General features: G+C 46.6%; 1 long non-coding RNA gene across 1 annotated transcript in view; it reads right to left on the bottom strand.

The window, feature by feature from the left end:
- LOC133363072 (uncharacterized) overlaps positions 1 to 21,310 on the bottom strand; it is a 34,553-nt gene extending 13,243 nt beyond the window's left edge. Inside the window, exon 1 of the long non-coding RNA XR_009758061.1 lies at positions 21,097 to 21,310. This is a non-coding gene — a long non-coding RNA (uncharacterized LOC133363072). The remainder of the gene's footprint in view (positions 1 to 21,096) is intronic.
- Between the last annotated feature and the right edge of the window lie 249 nt (positions 21,311 to 21,559).

Genomic DNA, 21,559 nt, shown 5'->3' with positions numbered 1-21,559 from the left:
AAGCAGTATGTAAAGTCAAAGCTTTCAGGAACTTTATTTATTTATTTATCACCATGTGTAAACCCAGGCACCTGGTTGGCCACTGTGAGAACAGGATGCTGGACTAGATGGGCCACTGGTCTGATCCAGCAGGCTCTTCTTATGTTCTGATGTTCTTAAACTGCTTAATATTTCAAATATCTCTAAGCAGTGTACGCTATGTACAATATAAAATCAATCCATTAAAACAAAAATTCAATCTAAAACCAATAAAATAGTATAAAAGCATATGAAACAGAGATTCAGGGGATTCATGTACAAAATCTAATACTAACTCAATTATTAAAAACATGGGATAGATATAAATCAAAATTGAGTCCTGACATCTGACATATGGCATAAGACATAAGACATTGAAACTTATGTAGAAGAAACTGGGGAGCAGATTTTATGAAATTGGAGAAGAATGGAATGTCAAACTTTGGAGAATTAATACAGGATGGGTGTTTATTGACAGGACATGAAATTTCCTTGAGCACAGCAGGCTGGCAACCACCATGATACCAATACTCTAAATTAGGAATATCCTGTTGCAATTATGGGCTCAATGTGCATATTTAGACAAGAGACAACTTGTGAAAAAATAATAAAATATAAAACAAAGAGTATATTGTCAGAAATTATAAGTTATTAATGGATATGAGGAGGAAAAATAATTAGCAGAACAAGATGAGAAAGAAATCTGAGATGGGTCATCACAGAGCAACAATGGAATAAGATCTGGAACCAGGTAGAAAAATCTTCACTAAGTTTATCAATTGGGGAGTTGCAGTATACATTATTATTAAGATGGTATCTAATGCCTGTGAGATTAAATAAAATCAATATGATTAACCATTTTAAATGTGAGAAGTGTTCAGCAGGGAATGTGCATATACTTCACATGTGATGGGAATCCCCAATTATAGTAAATTATTGGAGGCAAATAGTGCCAACTATCTAAGATATAATCAGGAGTACGTTATGACTCACCAGAAATGCTGATTTTGCTTAATGTTATTGGAGATGGTGGACATGAATTTGAAACCACTAATCTGTATCCTGTTAATTACTGCCAACATTGTATAGGCCAGAAAACAGATGGATCAACAAATCGCAACAGAATGGGATTTATGTAATTATTTATTAAATTTGTACACCACCCTTCCTCCTAGAAGGAGCCCAGAGGGGCAAGCGGCAAGCAATAAAACTTCTTTAAAAACATCTTAATGGTAGCATTGGGGGAGGAGGTTTCAGACCCTTGGCCTCTCAATTGTGGTGTGCCACAGGGTTCTATCCTCTCTCCCATGCTATTTAACATTTATATGAAGCCGCTGGGGACAATCATTAGGAGGTTTGGGCTGCAGTGTCACCAATATGCAGATGACACTCAGCTCTACCTCTCGTTTAAATCTTCACCAGAGTCGGCTGTGGAGACCTTGTCCAAGTGCCTGGAATCCGTGAGTGGATGGATGGGAAGGAACAAGCTGAAGCTGAACCCTGATAAGACCGAGGTGCTGCTTGTGGGGGACAAAAGAAGGCTGGGAGAAGTTGACTTGAAGTTCAATGGGGTGAGTTTACCCCTGAAGGACCAGGTCCGCAGCCTTGGGGTTGTACTTGATTCCAGGCTGTCCATGGAGGCTCAGATTTCGGCAGTGAGCCGGGCAGCCTGGTATCAACTACACCTCATACGAAGGCTGCAACCCTACCTTCCTGTTCATCAGCTCCCACTGGTAGTACACGCCCTGGTCACCTCTCGTTTGGATTACTGTAATGTGCTCTACGTGGGGTTACCCTTGAAAACGGTCCGGAAACTACAACTTATACAAAATGCGGCGGCTCGACTACTCACGAATAGTCGCCGCCGGGATCACATCACACCAGTGTTGTTTGATCTACACTGGCTTCCAGTTGTTTTCCGGGCCCAATTCAAGGTGTTGGTATTAACCTTTAAATCCCTATACGGTCTCGGCCCAGTTTATCTTACGGAGCACCTTCAACGCCACCAATTATGCCGCCCGACAAGATCAGCCACACAGGGCCTTCTCTCAATCCCGCCGACAAAAACAGCCAGATTGGCGGGTACTAGAGAGAGGGCATTCTCAGTGGCGGCCCCCACCCTCTGGAACTCCCTCCCACAAGATCTCCGGCATGCCTCTTCCCTAAATACATTTCGTAAAGCCTTAAAGACCTGGCTCTTTCAACAGGCCTTTGGGATTTCCGGGGAGGGTTAATTACTAGATTGAATTGCCTCCTACTGTGTTTTAATATCATTGTCTGCTGCTGTATTGTTTTTCTACTGTTTTTATATTGTACCATTGTATTTTATCTTACTGTGTTTTAACTGTTGTACGTCGCCTAGAGTGGCCATTGGCCAGATAGGCGACACAGAAATTAAATTTTATTATTATTATTATATTAAAAATAAAAACATCTTTAAAACATTTTAAAAAATATATATTAAAAAATCTTAAAAACATTTCCAGTACAAATGCAGACTGGGATAAAGTCTCTACTTAAATGACTTGTTGAAAGAGGAAGGTCTTCAGTAGGCATCAAAAAGACAACAGAGACGGTGCCTGTCTAATATTTAATGGGAGCGAATTCCAAATTGCAGGTGCCACAACACTAAAAGTTGTTCAGAACAGAACTTCTGATGAGATGGTATCTCCAGAAGGCCCTCACCTGCAGTGATCAATATATAAGGGGTAAGGCGATCTTTCAGGTACAGGGGTGTAGTTGTCTAGGGTCTTGGGGGTGTTTTAGACACTTTATCTTTTGGGGAGCAGGGTCACAGCAGGGTCCTTATGTCTCCAGTGTCCTACAAGCCAATTAGCATGAAAGAGGAATATGTTAGCCACTGAGAAGAATTTTCTAACTTGCTTTCTAGTTCTTCCCTGCTGATTGGAGCCAATCAGAGTGACAGGAGGCCAGACAGCACTGATAAGACAGTTTTCAGTAGCTAACACTGTCTCCTTTCATGCTGATTGGCTCCTATGGACATCCATTGTTGTGCATTAACAAGGATCTCATTCTCAACCCAGCACCAAAAGGAAAAAAGGAGAGAGAGGTTTTGGTTAAAGCGTTGGACTATGACCTGGGAGACCAGGATTCAAATCCCCACATAGCCATGAGGCTCATTGGGTGACCTTGGGCCAGTCACTGCCTCTCAGCCTCATGAAAACCCTATTCACAGGGTCACCATAAGTCGGAATCGACTTGAAGGCAGTATATATATGCTGGTTTTGGGGTATAAAGCTACTATATATATAGTTTGGAACCAGGGAACCTGAACAGTAATGTACTGGCAAATTCTGAATTTGCCAGTACATTACTGTTCAGGTTCCCTGGTTCCAAACTATATATATAGTAGCTTTGTACCCCAAAACCAGTATCTTGAATTTATCCTAGTAGCTAATGGACAACCAGTGCAATTCTTTCAGCAGCATGGTAACATGTTGGCAATGTTCTGGCCCAGTGAGCAGTCACCCCACCACATTTTGCACCAGCTGCAGTTTCCAAACCAACCTCAAGGGCAGCCCCACACAGAGCTCATTACAGTAATCCAGCCTGGAGGTTACCAGCACATGGACAACAGGGATCAGGTTATCCTGGTCCAGAAATGGCCACAGCTGTCTTACTAGCAGAAGCTGGTAAAAGGCACTCCTAGCCACTGAGGTCACCTGGTGACACCTGTTGTTACTGAGTGACAAAGATGGATCCAGGAGCACCCCCAAACTATGAACCTGCTCTTTCAGGATGGAGTACAACCCCATCCAAAATAGGCAATTGACCAATTATCCAGACTCGGAAGCCACCTGCCCACAGCCCCTCCGTCTTGCTAGGATTGAAATTTAGTTTATTGGACCTCATCTATGATGAAATGCATAGAACTGGTGATTATGAGTAAGAGATGGGTAAGATGACTGAAATAGTTTGAAGGAGGGAAGGGAGGTTGTGTAATGTTGAGCTTGAGGAATGATGGAATAATTTTGTTGATTACTGGAATGTACAATGTAGAAATATAAAATTGGGAATTGAGGTCACCTGGTGATGAAAAGTAGCATACAAATATACTGGACAAACAAACAAACAAAGATACCTCTTTATGTAGACCATAGTGATGGTAATAAAATGAAATCTCATAAATGATAGCGAAAGCGCAACGATAATACATTGACCCTGCAATATTTTGGTCCCTGGGAGCGAATCCTAGGGGTCATAGGAAACATCGTATCTCCCTCTCCAATGGCAGAGAAAGATGGGAAGATCCGCTGTCACATTCCCCCTCCACCCTATTTTACTTGGCCCTCCCACTCCCAGCATCAGAGCTCCAGGCCTTCCCAGTCCCCTCATGTTGTTCCCAAACTGGAGGTTAAAATATGCCAGCCTTGGGCTGTATGTATTTAAACATGCATGTTATCACAAAATACATGTTTTTAAAAGTGTCTTATCTCATGCATTTCTAAACATATTTTATCCTGAAATATGAAATTTGAACACATTTTGCTGTAGCACAAAATTCTGAGAACTGAAATCTGAAGGATATGATGTTTGTTATGTATATAGGTACAAATCAGGCCTGTTCAATTAAAAATGTGAACCAAATGAAATTATCATCTATTCCTAGATGTGTGTGGAGGGGTCATTTTTCTCAATGGCTTTGGTTCTTCCTGAATAACTAAATAAATTCACCTCAAGGAGGAGGACAGAGACCACTGACTGTGGGGAGATTGTATGCTGGCCACAGTTTGCAGTTTTGAAGACAAACTGTGAGTTGACTAAAGTGCCGTGAGGGCATTGTAGGAGTACCTATTTACCTCCATCTATGCTCTGATTTCTGTTTTCTATTATTCTAGTTTACTTGAAGAATTAGCCCCAGCAAACATGACCACTGGCCAGAGATGATGGGACTTGTAGTTCAGAAACATCTGGAGAGCCAAAGGCTCTTCACACCTGCCTTACCCCATATATGTCCACTTGACCATTTCAATCTGTGGAACTAGCACTTTTACTAGGAGTACCACAAAATGTTGGTTCCATGTATGTAAGGAACCAATCTTTTAGCGTGGAGCACCTACACCCTGTAACTTCCTGCGCATTGACATTAGATAGGCACCCTTCGCTGGCCTATTTTCAGCTCCTTGCTAAAACGTGTTTGTTCAGGCAAGCCTACCCAGACATGTAGAGCTGACATGTATTTTAATCTGTAATTTTAGCTCATAACAATCTTTTTAATTGCTGGCTGTATTTATGTTTTGATTTTTTAGGCCAACTTGTTTTTAACTTCTGACTTCTGTTGATAATTTTAATTTATATTTTGTATTTCATGGAAATGAATTTTAATTTAATTTAATTTTTACAATTAACTGATATCCAAAGTCTGTTAAATAAACAAATTAAAATATAGTGAAAAAGGCAAACATTACAAAGGTGCCACAAGCCCTCTTTCACTTAAGGGATACTAAACTCAAAACTTCTCACAGGTCAGGGAAATGGGGGATGTGCAGGTAAGAATATCAATTCAAAGGCTGTGAGTTCTCAGCATTTTCCCAACCCAGCATGAAAGCAGCATGACAATTCTAGGCTTCCAGTCAACCATAAAACATCAAAGCCAACTTGTCCTGTGTTAATTGACAGGTAAAACCTCAGGCAGGTGACAACTCCTTTGAAGATAAAGGCGAAAAACATATATTTCCAGATTCATATAGGACCCCCCCCCTTTTAAAGAGATTGTTGCATTTGAAATGAGAAGATTGGAATAGGAACTGTACCAGCTTGAGGAGGGGAGGCTTTTTATTGACAACAAAATCTAAGATGCACCCTGAACTCCCCAGTCTTCACTCTGCAACAGCAGACAAAGCTTTAAATGTGCATCCACATTTCAGTGTGCTTTGTGCTGAAGCACATGGATTGAAAATGCTAACCTCTGTGCTCAAAGCCTCAAGTAGGACAAGGAGCACCATATTTGAGCAGAGGCATGGAAGGGCAACAGGCACCTAGGGCAGGTGTCTTCGTTGCTGCTGGACTGTGATGAAGGAAGCGACATAATCAATCCTGAGTGTCATCCTCAGTTGCAGGAATAGATACACAGGGTGGCAGGAGCACAGGGAGAGACTGTAAGCTGTGAGGTGACAGGGGATGACCTCATGCAACTGAGGATCTTCATGCATCTGATGAAGCAGGCTCTAGTTTACAAACGATTAACCCTTTGTTAAAGACTCACAAATTAAAGGTCCTCAGAGTGCCATCAGCTTTCTTTCATCAAAGAAAAGCAGTGAATTCTCATCCTTAGACCCCTTCAGGAAAGTTATTGTTGCACACAAACAAATTCCTGGCTTCACACACACACTCTCTTTTCTTGGCACTCTGGCTTTTTGCTCACACACACACAGCTACTCACACACACACAAGCTGCTCACTCTCACACACACTCTGCAGCTTCTGAGCGCCGAGGCTAGCCCTCCTTTTACGCTGGTCCCGTACAACCTTCCCAACTCTGCAGCTGCTCCCTCACAGCCATAATAAAATGTCATAGTCTTTAAGGTGTCACAAGACTCTTAGTCTGCGTTGCAGCAAAGACAACCAACATGCCTAGCCCTCTGGAAATCGCACATGTTAGTTGACAAGTTAACAGAGACACACACCACAACCCCACAATTATTAGCCTAAGTGTTAGGTATTAGACAAATTCACGGAGGATAAGGCTGTCACTGGCTACCATCCATGATGACTGTGGTCTGCCATCATAATCAGATGTGGTATGCTTCTTAAAACCAGTTGCTGGAAGCCACAGGAGGGGAGAGTGCTCTTGCACTCAGGTCCTGCTTATGGACTTCCCATGGGCATCTGGTTGGCCACTGTGAGAACAGGATGTTGGACTAGATGGACCACTGGCTTGATCCGGCAGGCTCTTCTTATCTCCTTATGTTTTTATTTAGAAACGTGGCATACAATATTTTTCAAAGATGGTGTATGCATTTTTAAAATAACTAAATAATGGCTTACCCAGCATTGCTCAGCATGTTTCATGCACATCTGCTATGCATTCCAAAACCATTTGTACAGCTGACTCTCCACGTGGTCAACATGAGTGTAGGTAGTACTTGCCACTATCCTATGACCAGGGGACAGCTACCTTAGCGGTTATTGGCAGCACGTCATCAGCACTTGTAATGGGGTCCCTGGACATGTAGCCCAACCCAGACAGCAGGGAAAGATTCGGTATGATGCAGGATCGGGGAATCACTAATTGTGGTCCATATTCAGCTATCCCTTTCATTGCTACAAGGAATTTAAGAATCAGCCTTTAATTCAGAGGCATCTTCCATCTTGTAAAAAAATCTTAAAAACCCAAGGGTGAAGGATACAGATGGAACTTTGAAGAGTTTCTATTTAATCTGCTATTTTCAGGAGAATTATCCTTGGAAAGAAGATCATTAATATCCCTGATACTATTAGCCAGTGACTTCAAGAGAATTAATAATCAATAAGAAAAGAAATCCAGCCTTTAAAGCTAATGCTTGTTATTTACTGCACATTTCATCTTGGTTCTGGCAGTTCACTTCAAGTTCCTTGGCCCTGACTAAGTATTCAGTTTCAGCTTTCCTTGGCAGTCCAGACTATTATGACTAGCAGAGAAGTTTTCATTCACAACCACACACCTTAATCATGGCTAATCCCCTGAAGCAGACTTATTTCAGTAACTAGAAGAGCTTATCTTAAAAGGAGACATCAGATGAGGATGGGAAGGGACAGGTATTGAAATACCCAGTTTAACTAGCAGTACTCAAAAGAATATTTCTTGCAGCATTCTCCCAAGATAGCTTTGGGATTCAATGTATTTAATTTCACCATTGTTAACACATCATTGGTGGTGGTAGTAAATCGTATTTAATGCTGTTTGTCTTGTGACAAGTGGTTGGCTGAGCATTAACCACTATGGGAATGGTTTGTATGTGGAAGAGTGCTGTCATGGCCCCGTCAGAGGACTCCTCAGATGAGGACGACTCGGTAGTAACAGCAGCAGACCCAGGAGCAGCAGGAGACACGGAGGAGCCTCCTGAGAATCCAGCTCCTTCTGCCCCTCAGCTGCAGAGCACCCCAGGGACAGCAGAGGCCCTGCAGCCAGACACAGACAGTGAACAGGATACTCCCCCCTCACCTGCAGAACGTAGACAGCAGAAGGTCAGGCAGAAGAGAGGCAGGCCTGTCTCCTTAAGGCCCAAACGCTGAGGGCTCACACCTGCTGTCCATCCTGCTCTTTATAAGGCACACCTTGGCTGCAGCTTGTTGCTGACTGCAACGTCAGGCGTGGCTTTGTGTAGACTTAGTTTCCCTGCAGCATCTCTTTGACTGACCTCCTTGGCAATTGATCCCGGACCTCCACTGACCTCGCTTCTGGACTTCTGACTCGGCAAGTACACTTCGGATAGGCCTGGCAGATTTACAACCTGACTGCTGGCTAAGGACTTTCCTTCCCTGCCAAAGACCCAGGAATTTCCAGCCCCCCCCAGACACTGCTGATGCAGTGTAGAGCTGACAGTTTGCAGTCAGCCCAAACAAAGCAGGCAACAAAGGAGTGGGGGAAGTGCTGACCATGGAGCAACTCCAGCAGGAAAACTTGCTCCTGTGCTCACAAGTAGACCAGCTGCTGTTGGCCGTCCAAGGCTTGCAAACCCAGCTAGCAGCAGCCCCACCCCCTCTCCCTACAGGGAGAGCCAAGTGCCCTGTGACTCTCCCAGAGAAATTTACTGGGGCTTCCGACCAGCTCTCAGCCTTCTTGGCCCAGGCCCAGCTCTTCATGGAGTTACGCCCAGAGGCCTTCCCAGATGATAAGACCCGGGTGGGATTCTTGATTAACCTCTGCACCGGGGCGGCAGCTAGATGGGCCACGCCCCTGCTCCTCGAGCGGAGCCCCGTGCTCAACGACCTAGCCGCCTTCACCAGAGAACTGAAGGCTATGTTCGAGGACCCAGTCCAATCTGCCACAGCCAACCGCCGGATACGCAGGTTGCGGCAAGGCCGACGCCCCTTGGGGGAATATGTAACAGACTTTCGTCTATTGCAACAAACCCTGGGCTGGAACGAAGCCGCTCTCATGGACCAGTTTCAGGAGGGGCTGTCGGATGAGCTCCTGGATGAGCTAGCTAGGGTGGAGCGCCCTGGAACCCTGCAAGCCCTCATACGCCTGTGTCTCCAGATTGACGGGAGGCTGGAAAGCAGGCGTGCTGCCAACCGACCCCAGCCAGTCTACAGAGCATCAGCCCCAGTGGCTGGGCCCTTGGAGCCTGTCGGCAAGGACCCTACACCCCCGGCAGAACCGATGCAGCTGGGAGGGGCTCGGCCACGTCTCTCTGCGGCCGAAAAGCTGCGACGCCGGCAACAGGGCCTCTGCCTGTATTGCGGGGCCCTGGGACATTTTGCAGCCCAGTGTTCCGCGAAACGACCCACAGCCCCTGCCTCGGGAAATGCCCATGCCCCGGCCTTCATAGGCTCCTGAGCCGGGGCAACCTCATGGTTCAAGGGGCCTGCCACCTCAGTTCCTCACCGCCCAAGCATCTGACCATGTTGATCACACTGACAGTCCCCGGAAGGGGGACCCTACAAGTACCCGCCATGCTGGACTCAGGATCCACCAGCAATTTTATGGATGTGTCCTTTGCCAAGTTTCACCGGGTTCCTAGTCAACCCATTCGCCGCCCCCTTCTGGTGGAGACTATTGATGGCCAGCTTCTCGCCTTGGGCCCTGTAGTACAGGAGACAGTGCTGCTCGACATGGCCCTGGGGGAGCACGAGGAAAGCCTCCAGTTCTACCTGGCTGCCGCACCCCACTTCCTGGTTGTGCTGGGCCTGGCATGGCTCCAGCGGCATGACCCCATCATCCAGTGGTCCATGGGCCGACTGACCCTCGGATCCCCCTATTGCCAAGCCAACTGCTGGAGGCCAAAGGAGCGCATCCTGATGACCCAGGAGGCAAGCTCCGTGCCCGAGGCCTTACCGGAACAGTACCGGGAGTTCGCGGATGTGTTTGGGAAGCAAGAGGCAGACCAGTTGTCGCCCCATCGTCCTTACGACTGTCCCATTGATCTGCTCCCCGGAGCCAAGTTTCCCGTGGGCCGGCTTTATTCCCTGTCAGAACCTGAACTGGCAGCCCTCAGAGAGTTCCTCGACAAGAACCTGCGCCGAGGGTTCATTCGCCCTTCCACGTCCCCTGCAGCCGCCCCTGTCCTCTTTGTCAAAAAGAAATGTGGGGAACTCCGGCTGTGCAATGACTACCGCGCCCTCAACCAGATTACAGTTCGGAATCGCTACCCTCTGCCCCTGATCCAAGAACTGTTAGAGCGGCTGTGGGGCACTCGCATTTTCACCAAACTAGACCTGAGAGGGGCCTACAACCTGGTGCGTATGCGGGAGGGCGATGAGTGGAAGACAGCCTTCCGCACCCGTTATGGGCACTTTGAGTACACCGTGATGCCGTTTGGCTTGTGCAACGCTCCTGCCGTCTTCCAGCACTTCATGAACGACATCTTCTGGGACCTCCTAGACCGCTTCCTGGTGATCTACTTGGATGACATCCTGATCTACTCGCGGAACCCCTCGGAACATAAGGAGCACGTTTGAGCGGTGCTGCAGCGCCTGCGGGAGCACCGCCTCTTCGCCAAGCTCGAAAAATGCGCCTTTGACCTCACGACTGTGGATTTCCTAGGCCATCGGATCTCGCCCTCGGGTATCCAGATGGACCCCGCCAAAATTGAGACCATCCTCCACTGGGCAGCTCCGCGAAGCCCCAAAGATGTGCAGTGCTTCTTGGGCTTCGCCAACTATTACCGCCGGTTCATCTCCCACTTCTCCCAACTCACCACGCCCATATCAGACCTGCTTCGAGGCAAAGAGAAGTTTGTTTGGACCGAGGCTGCTCAACAGGCCTTCCAGCGCCTCCAACATGCCTTTACATCTGAACCCATCCTCCAGCAACCCGACCCTACCCGACCTTACATAGTGGAGGCCGATGCATCGGATAAGGCAGTGGCAGCGGTCCTACTTCAGCCGGTGGGGAGCAAGCAGTCCCTGCTCCCCTGTGCGTTCCACTCCCGGAAACTCAACGCTTCGGAACAGAACTACACCATTTGGGAGAAGGAGTTACTGGCCATCAAAGTAGCCTTCGAGACCTGGCATCATCTCCTGGAAGGGGCACGCCATCCGGTCCAGGCACAAACAGACCACCGAAACCTGGAGCACCTGCAAAGCACCCGACGGCTGAACCAACGCCAGATCCGGTGGTCCCTGTTTTTCTCCCGGTTCCAGTTCATGGTCACCTACCTCCCTGGCCGCCGAAACACCCTAGCAGACGCACTCTCTCGCAAGCCAGAATACCGAGCCAAGCAGGTCAATCGCCCCCTTCGCCCAATTCTTCGCCCAGAGAACTTCGCCGCTACCCACCAGCCACAACCCCTCCTGGACCGGGTGCAGGAACAGCAGCAAAAGGACCCCTACGCCCTGGCCCAGCAGCGAGAGCTCCAGTCAGGGATGCCTGCCCGGGACAGCCCCTTTTCCTTGCAGCAGGGCCTCTTGTATCACCGGAACCGGTTGTACGTTCCCCTGGTAGCTCTGCGGGGAGAGGTGCTCCACCTCTGCCATGACAGCCAGCCGGCAGGGCATTTTGGAACGTATAAAACCCTCCACCTGGTCCTACGGGATTTCTGGTGGCCCCGGGTCCAAGCGGACGTCAAGGACTATGTAACGGCCTGTGATACCTGCCAGTGAGCCAAGAGCCACTCCGGCAAGCCCCCGGGGCTCCTGCTCCCACTGCCTACCCCCCCCGGGCCCTGGCGCTCGGTCTCCCTGGATTTTATCATGGACTTACCGGCCTCCCGGGGAATGACCACCATCCTCGTAGTCGTAGACCTGTTCACCAAGATGGCCCATTTCCTCCCCTGTGCTGGCCTCCCCTCTGCCCCAGAAACTGCGCAACTGTTCTTGACCCAGGTTTTCCGGTTACACGGCCTCCCCGACCACCTGATCTCTGACCGAGGAGCCCAGTTCACCGCCCGGTTCTGGCAGGCCTTGTTTCGGGCCCTGCACGTCCAGATCCACTTGTCCTCCGCCCACCACCCTCAATCAGATGGACAAACAGAACGTACCAATGCCACCGTCGAACAATACCTGCGGTGTTACACCTGCTTCCAACAGGACAATTGGGTGGATCTGTTACCGCTGGCGGAGTTCACGTATAATAACTCCGTGCATGCCTCCACGCGCCAGACCCCGTTCTTTGCCTCTTACGGCTACCACCTCTGATTCTTCCCCTCAGTGCAACCCCCGTCGCCGGTCTCCGCTGCGGATGTCATGCTGCAGGAGTTGCAGGCCCTGCAGGCAGTCCTGAAGGAGCAGCTGGAGCAGGCCAAGGACACATATAAGCGCTTTGCTGACCGCCACCGCCAACCAGGCCCGCCGCTGAAGGTAGGCGACCGGGTATGGCTCTCGACCAAATTCCTGCGTTCGCAACGGCCGTCTCACAAGCTGGAGGCTCGGAACGTAGGTCCCTTCCGAATCGCCCAGCAAATTCACCCGGTGGCGTTCCGGCTCCAACTCCCTGCCTCCTTCCACATTCACCCTGTCTTCCATAGATCACTGCTGACTCCCGCTCTCCCACCTCACCCCTTGAGTAGTAAACCGCCGCCCCCGCTGCCAATACAAGTCAACGGGGAAGAGGAATTCGAAGTGGCGCAGATCCTGGACTCCCGGAGGCATCGTGGCCGCCTCCAGTACCTCATAGACTGGCAGGGGTACGGCCCTGAGGACCGTTCGTGGGAAGAGGCGACGCAGGTGCATGCCCCTTGTCTGGTCCGGCGCTTCCACCAGCACTACCCGGATAAGCCAGGCCCCGGTGGGAGGCGGAGGGTTGGTCGTGGGGCGGGGGATGGTGCCATGGCCCCGTCAGAGGACTCCTCAGATGAGGACGACTCGGTAGTAACAGCAGCAGACCCAGGAGCAGCAGGAGACACGGAGGAGCCTCCTGAGAATCCAGCTCCTTCTGCCCCTCAGCTGCAGAGCACCCCAGGGACAGCAGAGGCCCTGCAGCCAGACACAGACAGTGAACACGATACTCCCTCCTCACCTGCAGAACGTAGACAGCAGAAGGTCAGGCAGAAGAGAGGCAGGCCTGTCTCCTTAAGGCCCAAACGCTGAGGGCTCACACCTGCTGTCCACCCTGCTCTTTATAAGGCACACCTTGGCTGCAGCTTGTTGCTGACTGCAACGTCAGGCGTGGCTTTGTGTAGACCTAGTTTCCCTGCAGCATCTCTTTGACTGACCTCCTTGGCAATTGATCCCGGACCTCCACTGACCTCGCTTCTGGACTTCTGCCTCGGCAAGTACGCTTCGGATAGGCCTGGCAGATTTACAACCCGACTGCTGGCTAAGGACTTTCCTTCCCTGCCAAAGACCCAGGAATTTCCAGCCCCCCCCCCCGGACACTGCTGATGCAGTGTAGAGCTGACAAGTGCAAAGGATTGTGCCGGGGAAAAGTTACTGTGGAAGGAAGTGTAAAGCCACTAATGATTCTTCAACATGTGGAATTGTTATTGTATTATTGTATTGGATGTTTATTTGTAATTTTTAAAATGTTTAACAGGTTATTCTGTTTTTGCTGCTAATGATGCTGCTTTAAAATGTGGATTTTTAATTTTGTATTTAATTTTCTTTTGTAGTGCTCTGTTCTGATATTTTGCAGTGTTGTATTTGTAATGGTAAACCACCCTGGAACACCGTTTACCATGAAAACCCTATTTATAGGATCACCATAAGTCAGAATCAGTCCATTCCCATTTCAAGGTGTGCTGTAAACCACTTAGATTTTTTTAAGTGTTTTTCTCCTGCTCTCATAATACTAGAACTCAGGGTCATTCAATGAAGATGAATTTTGGAAAATTCAGGACAGACAGAAGAAAATAATTCCTGACATAGTGCAGTTAAACTATAGAATTCTCTCCCACTAGTGATGGCCACCAACTTTGATGGCTTGAAAAATTCATGGAGCATAAGGCTATAAATGGCTACTAGCTATGATGGCTATGTTCTATCTCCACTCTTGGAAGTAGTAAGCCTCTGAATGCCAGCTGATGGGAATCACAGAGTGGCGTTGCACCCAGGACAGGTTCTGCTTGCTGGCTTCCCATAATGGGCATCTGGTTGGTACAGGATGCTGGATTAGGTGGGCCTTTGGCCTGATCCAATAGGGCTCTCCTCATAGTTTTAGATACTTGTCCCAGAAAAAAAAAACCTATGACTTTGCACAGTACACAAAGTCCTTTTTGATCCTTTTCTATTTGCAAATCCCTCTTGGGAGGGGGCAATTTGCATTTCAGAAGAGATGGGAGGGCAGGGAAAGGAGTATTTTACCCTTCCCCTTGCAGTCCCTTTCCTTCTGAAACTTTCCCTTAGATTGCAGTGTTCTAGACTTATATGTACCTTGCCAACAAAAGTCTGGAACCCCATGGAGTAAAAAGCAGGGAAAAGAAAGCTTCAGGGGTGAAAGGAAAGGCAGGGAAAAGAAAGTGAACTAGACTGCATAAAAAAATCGGTTTCCTTTACTTTTTCTTGGGGAAACTGGCATTACTAGCAGATTAATCATAGGGCTAAATGTTAATCAGTGAAGGTGAGAGTTAAGGGGACACTTCAGGCTATTAGGGTGCCAGGGAAAGAAAATTAAAATATTAAATATGGCCTTTCCTCACATTGTTATTTCACCCTTCCTTCAGCATCTGTAAAAGGACCCTCTCTTGAGGAATTTGTTTTGGGCTGCTTTCACACTGCACTTTGTTCCATTATTCTGACAATTTCTTACCTAATTTGCGTATTATATTTGATCTTTCAGATGACGCATAAGCTAACTCCAGAATTCTACTGGAATGTAGTGGAAGTTCAGTGCAAATTTCTGGATAAATGATACCAGAAATAATCTGTTAGCAAGGCTTGGAACCTGGAAGATCACAGGAGTTTTTTGCTAGCTGTAGCTGCTGATGTGACAGGCATCCCAGGCATCCCTGTCAAACGTTTTATAGGTATTCTGGCATCTGCACAGATAGCAGCATTTCCCACACACACTCCTGTGTTGATACAACTAAAACAATTTAAAAAGTCAGATCCTGGAGGGAGAAGACTTGCATGGCGGCGGGGCGAGATCTTAGACCTCCTACACAGTGGGGAACAGTGCGCATGTATATAATGGGTGAGGGATGAAAACAAGCCATATGAGAGTTGTGTGAAATGCTGGTATATTGGCTAAAAAAGCTGATCTTCCTTAACGCAACTGGTACTGCAGTGTGAAAGGGATTGTAGAAATCAGGGCAGAAGCACTGCCTTTTTAATCCGTTAAATTAACTCAATCAGCCCCATGTGTGAAAGCAGCCTTGGTAATATATATTCTAACTGATTAACCAGCTAAAGCATCCTGTATCACTTTAGATGCTGGTGTATGAAGCAGATGGTGGAAATTAAAAATTATTTTATAGAGGATCCACCCATGGCTGCAGTTGTAAACAGATTTACTAGGCAGTAAAGTTCCCAGTGAACTCAATTGGCCTGTACTTCAGAGTAAACATTCTTAGAATTCCAGTGCAACTCATTTGCATGCTTTAGAGTCCTTGCTGGAGGGGCTTAGGGGAAGGCAGAGTTTTCTCTGACTGGCTTTGTCTGGCTTCACTGGGGGAGGCATCACTGTGGACATCCCCACCGCACCTGCCAATGGTGTGGACTGTTGACAGACTACCACCAGCCATAGCTGGGATAAGCCCCTGGAACAGAGTGGTGGTGGCGCAAGATCCACTGGGTCCTAAGCTGGTACAGTAGCTGGAGGGGACTCTATCCATGCCTCTCTGTAGCACCAATCTGGAGGTGGCACAGCAGAAATTCAGAAAAAAAATCTGTCTCCCACTTTCCGCCCTAGCTGTCATGAGCAGCAGGGCTTCAGTTCAAATGCAGTAGTGACTCTGCTGGTCAATTTAGCCCTGCTACTTTCTTGTTGGGAGCTGAGATTGCTCCTCCAATGACACATTTACATGAACAGTGTGTTGGTTTGAAAGACGTTACTATAAATTACCTGATCAACAAATGCATGGAATTATGCACAGCTTCTATACCCAAATCTCCATGATGTGCCCCCCATGAACTTGTCTTAATATTGTTCAGATGGTAGTTTCTGCAGTCCAATCCTTTGCAAGTTTTCTCGGATGTTAATTAATGGATGTGGATCTTTAGTGTAATAGCATCTACCTTTTGGAATTGGTGGTTGATGACAGATGTTCTTGGAGGTTACTGATTCATTGTTGTTGTTATGTGCCTTCAAGTCCATTATGACGTATGGCGACCTTATGAATCAGTGACCTCCAAGAGCATCTGTCATGAACCACCCTGTTCAGTTCTTGTAAGTTCAGGTCTGTGGCTTCCTTTATGGAATCAATCCATCGCTTGTTTGGTCTTCCTCTTTTTCTACTCCCTTCTCATGATGTATTCAAAGTATGATAACCTCAGTTTCATCATTTTAGCTTCTAGTGACAGTTCTGGTTTAATTTGTTCTAACACCATAAGTTGTAATCGAATTGAAGGCACATAACAACAAAATATTAGACAGAAGTCATCTCTGTTGTCTTTTTGGCACCTACTGAAGACCTTCCTCTTTCAACAAGCCTTTTAAGTTGAGACCTTAGCCCAGTCTCAGTCTGTGTCTGTGTTGGAATTGCTTTTTAATATGTTCTGAAATCTTTTTTAAAAACATGTTTTTAAAGATGTTTTATTTTAATATATTTTTAAGGATGTTTTGTTGGAATATATTTTAAAGTCTGTTTTTATGATGTTTTATAATGCTTTTAGTACTTTTGTTTGCTGCCCTGAGCTCCTACTGGGAGGAAGGACAGGATCTAGTAAATAAATAAATAAACATCTACAGCCTACATTTATTAACATGGCCTCAGCATGGAAACTTGTTGCTGTGATATTTGCATCATCTGATGCTATCTTTTAGTACAATAGAATAGTCCATTGGTTTCCAACCAGGGGGCTGTGATCCCTAGGGGGCTTGCGAAGTAATCCAGAGGGGGCCACAGACAGTAAAGAAATGAATTATTTATTAATTTTTAAAAAGGTCTTGACTACCCGGATGCTGTCTGCTCACCGCTGCCGCTCTAGATGAAACCTCCCCCTTGCTCAAAACAAGAGGGGAGCACTTTGCTGAAGAGCCAGAGCATCTTTCAGGTGCGCAAAGGGCAGGCATCTGCCTATACCACACATGGCAGATGCCAAAGGAGGCTGAGGCAGGTGCTACTAGGAAGAAGAGGGGATTACTATCCCGACTCCTATCTCCTCGCACTGCTGCTGCTGACAACGCCCTTACTCAGAACAAGAGGACAGGGTATTTTGTGAAGCAAAAAGAAGCACGGCTGCAAGGAAAGGCTACTTTCCCCCTTCCTTCCTGACAGCCAGCCTGCCTGCCTTTCTTGACTCCTGCTTTGCTGCCACCTCCTTTTAAAAATTATTCTTATTTGCAAGGCCATCCAGATCTCACCTTCGGCTGAGACGGAGCCAAGGAGCAGTGAGGAAGCTCAGGACTTGCTCACCCCCCATCTCTGAGGCTAAGTGTGTGTGCCAGTGTTGCCCCTTTCTTCCACCTACATTCCACCTCCCCAACCTCTCTCTCCAAGATGCTGCGGCAGTTGAGGGTTTCCCAAATGCATGCACACCTGCAGATGCTTGCAGGAGGAGCAGGTATGTTTGTGTGTGTGTGCATGCGCTGATCTGTCTTCTGCTCCACTCTCATTCCCCAAGTGCACGCTAACCAAGTCCTCAGTTCTGATGATCATCCCAAGGCCTAAAAGCACTAACCCCCTCCTCAATCCACCCTTTTGTCTTCACAATCTAGCATCCCCACCACTACCACATTGCTGCTTCTTGATGATGATGATGATGATTTTAAAAAAGCTCAGCAGGTTGGCTGAGGCTGGGGTCCACATACTGCAGCTGAAATGTATTTATTTATTTATTTATTATTGCATTTATATCCCATCTTTTCTCCAAGTTGCTCAAGGTGGTGCACATGGTCCCCCCTTCCATTTTATCCTTACACCAACCCTGTGAGATAGGTCTGGCTGAGAAAATGTGTCTGGCCCAAGGTCACCCAGTGGGCTTCATGGCTGGGTGGGGATTTGAACCTGGATCTTAGCCCAACACTGTAACCCACTGGTGTTGGGAGACAGGACTGTACATCTTCAGACTATCAGGGGGGGAAGGGATCCCAATTTGATTGGATCTTTGCATTAAGAAGGGAAAGCAACACCTCCCTGTCTTCAGGGAGCTTTTTATGGAAAGGGGTATTTGGAGATGCAATTTTGTCATGCACCATTTTTTAAATTAACAGACTAAAATTACAATTAGTGTGTGTGGGAGTCACAAATATTTTTGAGCTTACAAAGCAGGTCCCATACTCATAAAAGTTGGGAACCACTGGAATAGACTATAGCTGCCCTGAAGGTGGCCTACAGCAAATGAGTCAAGAGAATTCAGGTTGATCTTGGCAGAAACTCACCCGAGACCAATTACCACTAAATTTGGTTGATTCTGCTGGAGACACAATGACTCAGGCCTTGCCTCGCTTCATAAATGTGAATTAATCCTGCACACATCTGCCTATGGCTGCAGTCCTTACTTGTGAATAGTTTCCACTGAAATCAATGGGACCTTTTCTTTTAAGCATGCATTGCATATTATTGAGCTATATGGGTAAAGGCAGTAGTGATGTGAGAGTACTGGTTTACTTAGTAGCAACAGGCAGCTTGCAGCCATCATTTTAATTTCCCACAATGCCCCTGATATATTTTCTTGGGGGCATTGTGGGAAATTAAAATGGTGCCCTTGTGCATTGTGGGAAGTTAAATGTTGGCTTCCCATACCTAGCTGCCATGCACTAAGGATGCAGGGCAGGGGACAGCAGTGAACCCTGACGGAGGCTCAGCACCTGCCTGAGGATACTGTGTAGTTATTCTAGGCCCGGCTGCTCTCCCTGGTACTTATATGTTTTGCCATTGGGCAAATAGATTATAAAAATGGATAAAAATGGGTTATGAAAATGTGAAGAGAGAAAAAAAAGCTCCCCCCCCACAACGCAGTGGTCCTGATCTAAATCGGAAGGATCAGTGGCTACATTTAGCCTTAAACTAAATAAATAAATAATTGAGGATGATTTGATCATGCACCTCCTGTCACCCTGTCTAGATGAGCCCTGACTCAGCTAAGCAAACCAAACCAAGCTTTACAAAGACACCTTTCTTGAGTAGGAATCAGTTGGACTCAGGATTCAGCCCTCACCACATAACTGAAAAATAACACGTAGCTATTTTTGTCATTAAGAATCCCCCTCTCCCCAGTTCCTGAGGTGTCTTTAAAGAAAGCATCTTGCTCAAATATGTGAAGACAACCAAGTCTATTTAGAAGGGGGATATGAATGGAATTTTTTGAGCACTTGAAATGACAGTTTTGGGAACATCTAGGAGGAAGACACAAGATTTACTGTGAGAGCCGTTTTGCAACATTTCCTAATACAGTTGGTACCAGCATGGCTGTAATAATGGTTCCTTATGCAACCTTGCAATTTCTGTAAAACCTTTTCAATTCCACTGACGGGAGGAAAAGGAAGGTTGAACTGCAAGGGGGAGTTAGAGATGATGGAAATTACCTCCTCTCCTTACATGAATGGAGGAGCAATTAGGATCTAAACTACTGTTTACATGTGTTGCTTGACTCAGTTGAGATTTAAGTGGAATACAATTGAAAATCCAGGATGTAAACACAGTCAATAAAAAATGAGGCAAAACTATTTTCTATTTTTAAAAAATCAGATATGCACCGAGGAAAGCTTTTTTTTCCCCTCCCTGCCCGACTTCATTTTATTACATTCTAGTAAAAATGTAGCAACTGTAGCAGGAAGATGTCAATCTTAGTAGCAGGGTGGCCATGTGTCTTCATGACACATGATAGTCCTCTGTTTAAAGGGTTGTCAGAGGATAATCCTCTGAAGGAATCCTCTTTTTGAAGGGCTGCCTAGTCTTAGACCGGTTTAAAGATAAAGAACCATAAGAAGTGAGAGCAGCAGCCTTGAAGTTGCCCATCAGCAGCACCTGGGCACCCGACTGAGGCGGCACACCTGGCTACAGGCTTCTCCACTTTGGTGAGATGTATTTCTGTTTCAATTACAGTAATCATTTCTAAATATCTATACCTCCAATTAACAAATGCACTGTTATGCAAATATGTCTCTTGTTTTATCCTCTGTTTTGGCAATGCAAGATTTCATTTGTGGGAAAAACCAAGTGCAGATGGCTGTTGGAATCGCCCTGCTTTGCAAATGATTAGTAAGGGGTGGATTAGTAAGCTGGAGCTGATCTTATTTTATGGTTGTTGCAGTTCAATTTCAAAAAACCAAAAAACACCCAGAAGCAAAATGTGTGTTGTTTTCAAGTCAAGCATCTAGGCTGTAACTTGAATCATATTTCTGTGACTTTTTGCATGATCCCTGGAACATATCAATTTACTACACTGCAAATATAAACGTATTTCTCTAGAAATATAAAGCGATGGCTTTCTACCCAGTTAAAGCAGTTGCCGACCTCTCTTTTTGAATTAGTGGATATCTGTCATGCATGCTTTGTTAATATTAAAGCAACAAACTGTCTTTGTGAGAACAACCATCAGCAGATGGATATAACAAAGTCTGGATTTCTTATTTTACAATGGTTTATATTCATTTAATTTGTTTGGCCGTAAGTCATACAATGAAAACAATAAACACATGCCAAATAAAAACAATAAAATCACAGCATTATTAATCCAATTATCATTCAGTTAAACACCACAATATTTATATTTATGTGTAAACAACAAGAAAAAACAAAAACTCTCATCCTGATAACAGTCTGTTCATGAGTTTCAAAATACAATGGATTCTGCTTGGATATCACCATGGCAAAAGCAGCTGCCTGAAGCGTTAAATGCTTATTATCATTAGGAAGTAAGGAAGTGGGTTTATACCTGTCATGGCCCCATCAGAGGACTCCTCAGATGAGGATGACTCGGGAGTAACAGCAGCAGACCCAGGAGCAGCAGACTCAGAAGGAGACATGGAGGAGCCTCCTGAGAATCCAGCTCCTTCTCCCCCTCAGCTGCAGAGCACCCCAGATACAGCAGAGGTCCTGCAGCCAGACACAGACAGTGCACAGGATACTCCCCTCTCACCTGCAGAACGTAGACAGCAGAAGGTCAGGCAGAAGAGGGGCAGGCCTGTCTCCTTAAGGCCCAAACGCTGAGGGCTCACACCTGCTGTCAACCCTGCTCTTTATAAGGCACACCTTGGCTGCAGCTTGTTGTTGACTGCAACGTCAGGCGTGGCTTGTGTGTTCCTGGTTTCCTTGCAACCTCTTTTGGACTGACCCCTTGGCACTTGATCCCGGACCTCTACTGACCTTGCGTCTGGACTCCTGACTCGGCAAGTATG

The sequence above is a fragment of the Rhineura floridana genome, chromosome 1 (assembly GCF_030035675.1).
Source record: "Rhineura floridana isolate rRhiFlo1 chromosome 1, rRhiFlo1.hap2, whole genome shotgun sequence".
Lineage (NCBI taxonomy): Eukaryota > Metazoa > Chordata > Lepidosauria > Squamata > Rhineuridae > Rhineura > Rhineura floridana.
This window is presented reverse-complemented; position numbering and strand designations above follow the sequence as displayed.